Source organism: Muntiacus reevesi, chromosome X (genome assembly GCF_963930625.1).
Source record: "Muntiacus reevesi chromosome X, mMunRee1.1, whole genome shotgun sequence".
NCBI lineage: Eukaryota > Metazoa > Chordata > Mammalia > Artiodactyla > Cervidae > Muntiacus > Muntiacus reevesi.
This window is the reverse complement of record NC_089271.1, coordinates 54,740,288-54,752,546: the sequence shown is the minus strand read 5'-3', so window position 1 is coordinate 54,752,546 and position 12,259 is coordinate 54,740,288. Positions and strand designations below refer to the sequence as shown.

The window sequence follows — 12,259 nt, the reverse complement described above, 5'->3', positions numbered from 1 at the left end:
TTATACAAGCTATGTATACATAAAGAATCCTAATTTAAGAATTCCAGCCACTGAGATGACCAACCAACTTCCCTTACTCTGATGCTGAAGACTTCAAGCTGCCTGTGACTATTTTCCTTTATCAAGAGAGAGGGCATATGACAGGGAGCACCAGCCAATCAAAATGAATTGATGTAAATGTATTGCCTTTTACTATACATTATTCTCCTGTGAATCTGATTGTCATGGGTCAGCTTCTCCAGGCTGAATCTTTGCAGAGTGTCCACACTTGAATTATGGTGAACAACAGGACTGGCAATAAGGGTAGCCAGTCCAAGAAGTCATCTTCCTCTCTGAAATAGATCTCTGTGAGGGAATAAGTGCTACACCGAATATCTGCTGAGTATCTTTTCAGCTCTAGGTCTAAGGAAAAGGAAGGACCTAGGGAAAATACACTAACGGGACTAGCAGTTACTTCAGTGACTACCAATTTGTTTCATATGAGCCCATTACTCATGAATTGTCTATAGCATTCTTCCCTGCCTTTTGTGCTGCTCCAGCCATGGACTCATTTTGTGTGTCTTGAGAAAGGGGGTCAAGGAAGGGCACAGTTTGGATATTGTAGTGGAATCTGTGCTGACATTTGTCTTCCTCTCACAGCAGCCTGGGAGGTGGATGTCAGCATCCCCATTTTACAGATCAGGAAGCTGAGGCACAGACAGACACATTGCCGTGAACTAGACAAGGCCACAGAGCCAGTGAGGTAAAAGTGCAACATTTGGGCTCCATCTTCCTGACTCCAAAACCCATGTTCCACTAGCACTGACCCTGGGGACCAAGGCACCCTCCTCTCTTCAGTTTGAGCAGCAGATCCACTCCACCTCCCTTGCCCTGTCAACATCTGTCCCAACAAACCCGGTTTTTGCTCTCTGAGACCAAGCTCATGCACTGCATCCCAGGGGGAACAGGTAGGGGCTCCAAGCCCATCACTTGCCTGCTCTATGTGGGTCCATCCAGGTGTGCAAGTTGCTCCTTGGGGTCCACTCCCAGGTCTGACTGTCAGGCCCCTTCGCTGTGAGTGGCACAAATGGGCTGTCCTTGAGGCCTTCCTGGTGCCCGCTGGAGTGGCCAGGATAATCAGACACTTTTGTGCCTGAGCCATGGCAAGCCCTGATTCAGAGAAAATATTTGGCCTGGTTCCTTCCACTACTGGGGCCTGGAGCAACTGTGGTCTTGTGGATAGAAGCTCAGCTGGACTTCCGAATTCCAGGGACGGAGTGCTGGGTCAGTTTGTCACTAATTGTGTGAGCCCACTCAGGTCACTGGACATCTCTGAGCCTGGATTATCAGGATACAAAATGGAAAGTATAAAAGGTACTTATTGGGGTCTTATCCAATGACACGTGTGCTACTGTGCTTCCAGAGTGATTGGAGAGACTAAAAAGGCAAAAAGTGTTACATAAGTGTGAAATAACTCAAATTGAACTGATACTCTCCAAAAATCCAAGCTACATCATTGTACATTTCACATTTTTTTCTGGCATCAGCTCTTGCCAGGAGCCAACATATGAAGGGAAACTAATGCTGAGAGGAACTGCAGCATTTGGTCCCCAAGGGCCAACATCAGTTCTGTCTGGCTGGATGACTTTCCCTATCTGTTGCATAGCAACATCCTCTGTCAGCTGCCTGTTTTTCCCCAGCACTTCCTCTGGAAAGTTTTTGCAGTGGGACATGATCAGACTTGGGAAAGGAGGTCTGAAACACCTTTTTATATGCTTTATGTTCCTATATCTGTACTTTCAGTTTTAACTTGGCCTATGACTTTTAAACCCATAATCAAATTGTATACCTTTCTTCTCCAATAGATACTTCTTGGTATTCTCAAAGTTAACACGTCCCAAGCTGACTTCTTGTGGTATATATCTTTCTTCTCTCAATCATCATGTATTTGTTCACTTGACTCCTCCATATCAGTAAGTACCAGCAACATGAATTCAGATTCTCAATCCAGAAACCTAAGTGTCTTTCATCACTATTTCCTTTCTCTTGTTCCCTTTCCCATATTAGAACAACCACTAAATCCTGAATATTCTACCTCAAATATATACCACTTCTTCTAACTTTACATCATCCTACACTAGGCCACTCTTATCTCTCTAACCTGACCTATTAAAGGAGTCTCATAATTGGCCTCCTTTCTTCATCTTCTTCCTACTGTAGTCAGTCCTCTACACAATTACTAAAGTAACCTTCTTAAAATATAAACTATATTATGCAATTTTCTGCTTAAATCTCTTGCTATATTCTCACTACAATTAGAATAAAAATCAAACTCCCTACCCTGGTCAAGTAGTGCCTTGTGCAGGACTTTAATCTTCTCCCCTTTTGTTTTTTTTCATCTACATTCCCAGTCACTTTATCCAAATACTAACAACATCCTTCAACAAAAATTCATGTTTCTTTGTTTCATGTAATTTGTAATTAAAAGCATCTTTGGAAAAACACTGCTATTTTACTGACCTATAGCACACAAACAAAATCCCTATGCTTGCTATAAAAATGTAACTTGGTGACAAGTAATCTAGCATCACTCACTCATTACAACCAGCAAGCTTCATTTAAGATCTCACAAATGGAGGAATTCTGGAAACCCCTTTGTTCAATCCCTCTCTTGATATGACTTCTAACTGCAACCTCAGTCTATGCCATTCTTTTCATTCTACAGTTATTCCAACCTTCTTCATTCTTACCTCAGGACCTCTGAACCTTCAATTGTTTTGTCAGTAAGATACTCCCCACACTTTATCTACCTCTTGTGCATCTTACTGAAATCAACTTAATATTTTCTTATTGCAGCCTTCCATGACCATGTTGACTTATCTAACTTGGGGCTTTGTTACAGATAGTGAGATCATAATCCCAATTTGCCTAAGACAGTACTGGTTTATGCCTGTTGCCTTAGAAAATGGTAATTGGCACCTCATTTGCTCTCAAAATGACACAATTTCATTATATATTTAGTCAACTCTAGGCAGAGTTCCTATACTACAAGAAGAGGCCAGAATAAGGCGAGAAGAAGAGAGAAGGGAATGATAGGAGCTTGGAATAAAATTTTAAGAGTAAAAATATTTGGTGGATATATAAAGAGAGAGGAGATTATGGAGGTTAATAAAGATTGAAAAAGAGGAGTGAAGGACTAAATACAAAGAAAAGAGAAACAGACAAACTGAAGAACAAGCAAAGTATAGGAAAAAGAAGAGGAATAATGGCTGAGGTAAAGTTATGTCTCAACTCTAAGTAGGTACATTAATTCTCAACCATTGGTGTGCGACCATGAAATTATCTTACTTTTCCAGTAACTGCTCCTCATATAGCAAAGTTGAAAACATTCCCTTCACACTTGAGTGACTTGGCCAAATTCCATAACTTGCTGATATTAGATTATTAGAATGATCTCATATTGATATTTATAGCATAGTCTTATTTATTTTGAAATTCAATTTTAAAAATAATTTTATATATTTGTTTTTGACTGTGCTGGATCTTCATTGCTGCACGAGCTTTTCTCTAGTTGTGGCGAGCAGGTGCTACTCTTTGTTGTGGTGTAGGGGTTTCTCATTACAGTGGCTTCTCTTGCTACAGAGCACGGGCTCTAGGGTATGCAGGCTTCAGTAGGTGTGGCACATGGGCTCAGTAGTTGCGGTTCCTGTGCTTTAGAGTACAGGCTCAATAGTTGTGATGCACAGGCTTAGTTGCTCTGCAGCATGTGGGATCTTCCTATACCAGGGATTGAACCCATGTCTCCTGCATTGGCAGGTAGATTCTTTACCACTGAGCCACCAGGAACACCCACAATTTGATTTTTGAACTCAACTTAAACCTCAGAGCCTACCCCAAATCATGCAAAATGTTATTATTTCAATCTCATTTGTAGGAGAAGTCAAAGGATGCACATCCTCTCCCCTTATCATCCTCCTTTCAAGGCACTCACCTTCTTCACCATGAAGTGGTAGGAAAAAAGAAAGAGAGAGAAACGACAAGCAACTCTATTCAGCTGGCTTTTTCAGTCCCACTCTATGACTGATATTACTCCTTTCACAAGCTTAATGAGAATGGGTTGAAATGATATGAATGCCTATGGACAAGGAGCTGACTCCAATGCAGCTCTTCTAAATTATTAAAAGTTCTTTGGAAAATTTTGTTACCACTGCCCATTGACCTCCAATTGGTGAGTTTCATATAGCTTCCCTCTATTATTTGTGCCTTTTGGCTTCCCACCTACATGTGTGACATCACTAGAAAGACAATAGTCTTCAATATCAACTTATCTTACTCACCAATGCTATGACAATACTAAACACTTTCTACTAGACAATTCCCATAATGCCATCCTTCTCTAGCTTTCATTGCCACTACTCAAGAAGTATGGGACCTGATCAAAAGTACATAGGCTAATCAGACATGCAACTGAGGAAGAAAGTATGTCTCACATTCTTAAATGAAATCCTAATACTAATAATCTTGATGTTTAATTTAATTTTATATGGCGAGAGAACATACTTTTATTAAGCTTTTATATTTGTAAAATCTGTAGTGATATACATTTATGTTCTTGATATTGATGTTTTGAGTTTTCACTCTCTTTGCTCCTTGATCAGTCTCATTAGGAATTTACAAATTTCTTCATTTTTTTTTCCAAAAAAACCAAACTTATTTATTTATTTATTTATTTTTGGCTCTGCTGGATCTTCCTTGTTGCACAGACTTTTTTTCCTAGTTGCTGTGACCAGGGACTACTCTCTAGTTGTGGTACATGGGCTTCTCATTGCAGTAGCTTCTCTTGTTGTGTAGCATGAGCTCTAGGGAATGCAGGTTTCAGTAGCTACCATATGTGGGCTCAATAGTTGCGGTTCGCAAGCTTTAGAACATGGGCTCAGTAGTTGTGGCACACAGGCTTGGTTGCCCCACAACGTGTGGGATCTTTCCTGACCAGGGATTGAACCATGTGTCTCCTGCACTGCCCTGCAGACTTTTCACCACTGAGCCAAGAGTTGTTGTTGTTCAGTTGCTAAATAGTGTCTACTCTTGCCACCCCATGGACTGCAGAAAGCCAGGCTCCACTGTTCTCCATTATCTCCCAGAGTTTACTTAAATTCATGTCCATTGAGTCAGTGATACTATCTAACCATTTCATCCTCTGCAGCCCCCTTCTCCTTTTGCCTTCAATATTCCCCAGAATCAGGGTCTTTTCCAATGAGTTGACTCTTCAGGTCAAAGTTTTGGAGTTTCAGATTCAGCATCGGTCCTTCCAATGAATATTCAGGGTTGACTTCCTTTAAGATTGACTTGAGCTACCAGGGAGGCCCTCAAAGAACAAACTTTTGACTTTATTGATTTTCTCTACTGTTGGTCTGTTTTCTATTCTTATTATCTCTGTTCTCTTTACTATATTTTTGTTTCTACTACTTTGTTTTTATTTATTTATTTATTTTTATTAGTTGGAGGCTAATTACTTTACAATATTGTAGTGGTTTTTCCCATACATTGACATGAATCAGCCATGGATTTACATGTGTTCCCCATCCTGATCCCCCCTCCTGCCTCCCTCCCCATCCCATCCCTCTGGGTCATCCCAGTTCACCAGCCCTGAGCACTGTCTCATGCATCCAACCTAGGCTGGTGATCTGTTTCACCTTTGATAGTATACTTGTCTCAATGCTATTCTCTCAGAATATCCCACCCTTGCCTTCTCCCACAGAGTCCAAAAGTCCATTCTGTACATCTGTGTTTCTTTTTCTGTTTTGCATATAGGATTATCGTTACCATCTTTTAAAATTCCATATGTGTGCATTAGTATACTGTATTGGTCTTTATCTTTCTGGCTTACTTCACTCTGTATAATGGGCTCCAGTTTCATCCACCTCATTAGAACTGATTCAAATGCATTCTTTTAAATGGCTGAGTAATATTCCATTGTGTATATGTACCATGGCTTCCTTATCCATTCGTCTGCTGATGGGCATCTAGGTTGCTTCCATGTCCTGGCTATTATAAACAGTATTGAGATACACGTGTCTCTTTCAGATCTGGTTTCCTCAGTGTGTATGCCCAGGAGTGGGATTGCTGGGTCATATGGCAGTCCTATTTCCAGTTTTTTAAGAAATCTCCACACTGTTCTCCATAGCGGCTGTACTAGTTTGCATTCCCACCAACAGTGTAAGAGGGTTCCCTTTTCTCCACACCCTCTCCAGCATTTATTGCTTGTAGACTTTTGGATAGCAGCCATCCTGACTGGCTTGTGATGGTACCTCATTGTGGTTTTGATTTTCATTTCTCTGATAATGAGTGATATTGAACATCTTTTCATGTGTTTGTTAGCCATCTGTATGTCTTCTTTGGAGAAATGTCTGTTTAGTTCTTTGGCCCATTTTTTGATTGGGTCATGTATTTTTCTGGAATGGAGCTTCAGGAGTTGCTTGTATATTTTTGAGATTAATCCTTTGTCTGTTTCTTCATTTGCTATTATTTTCTCCCATTCTGAGGGCAGTCTTTTCACCTTACTTATAGTTTCCTTTGTTGTGCAAAAGCTTTTAAGTTTCATTAGGTCCCATTTGTTTATTTTTGCTTTTATTTCCAATATTCTGGGAGGTGGGTCATAGAGGATCCTGCTGTGATTTATGTCGGAGAGTGTTTTGCCTATGTTCTCCTCTAGGAGTTTAATAGTTTCTGGTCTTACATTTAGATCTTTAATCCATTTGGAGTTTATTTTTGTGTATGGTGTTAGAAGGTGTTCTAGTTTTATTCTTTTACAAGTGGTTGACCAGTTTTCCCAGCACCACTTGTTAAAGAAGTTATCTTTTTTCCATTGTATATCCTTGCCTCCTTTGTCAAAGATAAGGTGTCCATAGGTGCATGGATTTATCTCTGGGCTTTCTGTTTTGTTCCATTGATGTATATTTCTGTCTTTGTGCCAGTACCATACTGTCTTGATGACTGTGGCTTTGTAGTAGAGTCTGAAGTTGGGCAGGTTGATCCCTCCAGTTCCATTCTTCTTTCTCAAGATTGTTTTGGCTATTCGAGGTTTTTTTGCATTTCCATACAAACTGTGAAATTATTTGTTCTAGTTCTGTGAAAAATACCGTTGGTAGCTTGATAAGGATTGCATTGAATCTATAGATTGCTTTGGGTCGTATAGTCATTTTCAAAATATTGATTCTTCCAATCCGTGAGCACAGTATATTTCTCCATCTGTTTGTGTACTCTTTGATTTCTTTCATCAGTGTTTTATAGTTTTCTATATTTAGGTCTTTCATTTCTTTAGGTAGATATACTCCTAAGTATTTTATTCTTTTTGTTACAATAGTGAATGCTATTATTTCCTTAATTTCTCTTTCTGTTTTCTCATTGTTAGTGTATAGGAATGCAAGGGATTACTGTGTGTTAATTTTACATCCTGCAACATTACTGTATTCATTGATTAACTCTAGTAATTTTCTTGTAGAGTCTTTAGGGTTTTCTATGTAGAGGATCATGTCATCTGCAAACAGTGAGTTTTACTTCTTCTTTTCCTATCTGTATTCCTTTTATTTCTTTTTCTGCTCTGATTGTTGTGACCAACACTTTCAAAACTATGTTGAATAGTAGTGGTGAGAGTGGGCACCCTTGTCTTGTTCCTGACTTTAAGGGAAATGCTTTCAATTTTTCACCATTGAGGATAATGTTTGCTGTGGGTTTGTCATATATAGCTTTTATTATGTTGAGGTATGTTCCTTCTATTCCTGCTTTCTGGAGAGTTTTTATCATAAATGGATGTTGAATTTTATCAAAGGCTTTCTCTGCATCTATTGAGATAATCATATGGTTTTTTTGTTTCAATTTGTTAGTGTGGTGTATTACATCGATTGATTTGTGGATATTAAAGAATCCTTGAATTCCCGGGATAAAGCTCACTTGGTCATGATGTATGATATTTTTAATATGTAGTAGGATTCTGTTTGCTAGAATTTTGTTAAGTATTTTTGCACCTATATTCATCAGTGATATTGGCCTATAGTTTTCTTTTGTGTGTGGCATCTTCGTCTTACTTTGGATTTAATTTGCTCATCTTTTGTCAGCTTTTAAAGATGAAAATTTAGGTGACTTATTTTTTAAGACTGTTTTTCTAGTAGAAGCATTTAAAACTGTAAATTTCCATTTGTGTATTGCTCTAACTGTACCCTAAACATTGTGGTATGTTGTGGTTACAGAATATTCAATTCAAAATATCTTTTAATTCTCCTTATGATTTTATCTCTGATTACTATTTTATTTAGAAGTGTGTGATTTCATTTATAAATATTTAGAGCTATTTCTAGATATCCTCTAGCTATTACATGGCTATTTATTTCTAATATAATAGTTATATTGTAACCTGAGAACATACTTTGTTAGATCTCAAACTTACATTTACTTTGTATTTTTTGACAAATATAGATAATATATGCAAATATCCAAAATACACATGGATAATCTGTGGCCCAGAATAGAGTCTAGCTTAGTGAGTAATTCATGTGTCCTTGAAAATAGCATGAATTCTGTAGTTACTGAATGTGGTTTTCTATAAAATATCAATTACATTAACTTGGGTGACACTATTTTTGAAATCTTCTAAATTCTTACTATTTTTTAATGTAGCTCCTATCAATTACTCAGAGAAGAGTTTTAAAAGTTACCAGTTACAAATGTGGATATATCTGTTTCTTCCTTTAGAGCTATCTATATTTGTCTCATGAATTTGAAAGTTCTGTTTTTAGGTGCACATGTATTTAGCATTATTGTTTATCAACCCACTCTCTTTCTGAAATTCCTCACTTTATTTCATGTGATATTATATTACTTGAAGTCCTCACTTACATAGCCACAAGATTGTTCTTAGTTTTACATTTTGCATGATATATCACTTTCCATCCTTTTATTTTCAACCTATTTGAGTATTTACATTAAAGTGCATCTTTTTGTGAGTGGTTGGGACTTGATTTATTATCCTGTCTAATAAACCCTGTTTTTTATTGGAGTATTTAGTCTATTTTCATTTAATATAATTTTGCATGTGATTGAATCATTTGCTATTTGTTTTCTCTTTGTCCTATTTGTATATTATTCCTCTATTTCATCTATTTCACATTCCTAATTCATTAAGGATAATAATATTTTTGTATTATGTTTAATACTAAATATATATGTATAAATCTATAACTTTTTGCATGACTTTTAGTAGTTGCTCAAGAGTTACAATATGCATCTTTAACTTATCACAATCTCTTAGAGTTAATATTTACCACTTCTCATAAACATAATAAATTTGAAAATATTATAATTCTACTGATCCTTCTCCCTTGTGTGATCATGATCATATATTTTATTTCAACAATTTTTATAAAACTCATTATTTTTTGCTTTAAATAGTTCTTTTTATGACTATGGGAAAATAAAAGGTAGTCTTGCTGGGATTAAAAACTGAATCATTAGTGGTTTTCAGATATGGAACAATAGGTCACCAAAAACTAGAGGTTTAAGTAACCTGTGGCAGCCTTGAGACCTCTCTTGTCATTTGATTAAAATTGAAAAGTAGCTTAGATTATCCAAGAACCAGGTGCATTAGAGATGGAAAGGGATGAGAATGTGGACTCACTCTACATCTATTACATATATTGTACTACAAGGAATTGATGCTACCTGCCTTGTGTGTGTGTGTGTTTAGTCAATCAGTCGTGTCCAACTCTTTGTGTCTCCATGGACTGTAGCCTGCTAGGCTTCTCTATCCATGGGATTCTCCAAGCAAGAATACTGGAGTAGGTTGCCATTCCCTTCTCTAGGAGATCTTCCCGACCCAGGAATTGAACCTGTGTCTCCTGTATTGCAGGAGGATTCTTTACCAGTTAAGTCACCTGAGAAGCCCCACCTACCACATACCTTGACTTATTTTTATATACCAGCAGTACTCACACAGAATTTAGGAACCTCAAGGAGACACAAAGGAGTAGAAACACAGCAAGGGCAGAACATATAAAAAGGGAATGTTTCCTGCCATTTCAGTAAACAAAAGATGTTGTCCATCATTTCAATTCTATAAGGATCAAGCCATCAGTCACTGCAGCTGCCTCCTCACCCCTGACTGTAGGCCTTGAGAGGAATTCAGGATGTGATCCTAGATATTCAAGATGCATATCTAAAGAATAATTTCAAGAAGCCCAGATTTTTGTAGTTTCTCATGCATAAAAAAGTGCTAAAATAATTAACTTGAGATGTTTGTTTTTGTGATTACCAATAATCTTTTGATGTTCGACCTAACAGCTTTTTGTTTTTAATAAAATCTCCTATATATCCTGATTCCTCCCTTACCTCTTGGGGCACTTCCTCAGAGAAATCTAAGAAGCTGCCCCCCACCCCCACCCCTGCAGCTGTAGTCCTCAGTAAGGTCCCTGACCAAAATTTAACTCCTAGATTTTAGGTTGTGGGTTTTCCTTGGTGTATAGAACAGAAGAATTAGCCTGGGAGGCTTTTATCTTGAAAGGTTCCTGATAAAGTCTTCCAGGCTGAGGGTGTTCCAATGTATAGTTTCCCCAAGTTGAGAATATTTAAGACAAGAGATATGTTTCTGAAGAGAGGGCTTATTTACACAATAAAATATGGGAAAGTTCTATTGCTGTGAAATAAAATTAATATTTTATGGCAAGGTAAGAAAAAAATTACTGATGATCTTATACAGGGCAGCAAAGGAAACACAGATGTAAAGAACAGATTTTGGACTCAGTGGGAGGGGAGGGTGAGATGATTTGAGAAAATAGTATTGAAACATATACACTACCATATGTAAAATATATAACCAGTGAGAGTTTGATGTATGAAGCAAGGCACCCAAAGTTGGTGCTCTGTGACAACCTGAAAGGATAGAGTGGGGAGGGAGGTGGGGGCAACACATGTATACCTATGGCCATTTCATACTGATGTATGGTAAAAACCATCATAATATTGTAAAGCAATATCCAGTTTGATAAATTTTTAAAGAGAAAATAAAAAGTTAAACATAAAAAATTTGCTCTACCCTTTGGCCTCCTCTCCTCTCTCTACTGTGTGTTGTGAATCTGCATTGTCCACTGACCAAACTTTCCCCATCGGCAGAAATACCAGCATTCTTCTGGCATCAACAAGTCAACTCCTTAAAAGATAACATTCCTTCTTGATCTTGTAAGGGATCATGATGACTTACCACTTTGTACTTGCAGATCTGGATTGTGTAAACTGTCAGTAATATGTCATATGATGTGTACCTGTGTGTCTCTAAAAAAAAAAAATATATCATTGTGCTTTGCCTTCTAATGGACAGAACAGTTTTCCAAGCTTTCTGAGCTTTCCTGGGTTATAATTCTCAATTTGATTCAAATAAAAATTTACATTTCTTTCTTAAATTGATTAAATTTTCATTGATACAAACTTGGCATAGTTGGCGGGATATCAGAGGCATTCACCAGAACACACCTGAAATCTGCCTGGAGCCACTGCTCGGTACCAAGTGTGGGCCCATTGAGCTACCGGCTTCTTGGTATTCCTCAGGTGTTCTGGTGAGTTCTCCTGATATCCAGATCTCATTGTTTGGGTGATGATCCTGAAAATTTTATTTGAGCTGCTTTACTTAAGACTTGGAGTCTTAAGGGGCACCAGTGCATTTCTAGTCAGTGAACTAGAGGGATAGAGGAAACATAGGTGGCTGGAGTTTTGTTAAATTTGGCTTAAATTGAGAAAATAGAGTTGATATATGGTCTGAACAAAACTTTTGCTAGTGAAATGAGAGATTAAATTATTCAGCTTTGAAAAATAACAGATACCCACTACAACCATTAGGTAACTACTGCTCATCTAGTGAGCACAACAGAGGCTGATAGCCTAGTGGCCTGAGCACCCATGGTGGTTTTAGATTGTCACAAGGAAAAACAAAGATACAAAAAAGAGTTGAACCAACCCAGTGATAACCCTTGGGGTGCTAGACTCAGTAGCAACACACATTTGACCCATCACACTGTCTTCAAACGTTGTTTTGATCATATCTCGTATTTGAATTAGGCTATGAAATTAACAATAGAAAGTTTTTCCTCAAAGACCAAACAGCTCCTAGGCAAACAGCAACCTGTAGGAAAACCAGCTGGGTTTTTGTATACTTGCAATTACCTAATTGGGAATTCAAGGAAATCAGGACCTGAAATGGTCAGGATGTTGTTCTTTTGGCTCTCCAAAACTGATTTTT

The 12,259-nt window shown here is 37.8% G+C and overlaps 1 long non-coding RNA gene across 1 annotated transcript in view; it reads right to left on the bottom strand.

Moving 5' to 3' along the window:
- Nucleotides 1-1,168: 1,168 nt before the first annotated feature.
- LOC136153535 (uncharacterized) overlaps nt 1,169-12,259 on the bottom strand; it is a 43,432-nt gene continuing 32,341 nt past the window's right edge. The window contains exon 3 of the long non-coding RNA XR_010660412.1: nt 1,169-1,317. This is a non-coding gene — a long non-coding RNA (uncharacterized lncRNA). The remainder of the gene's footprint in view (nt 1,318-12,259) is intronic.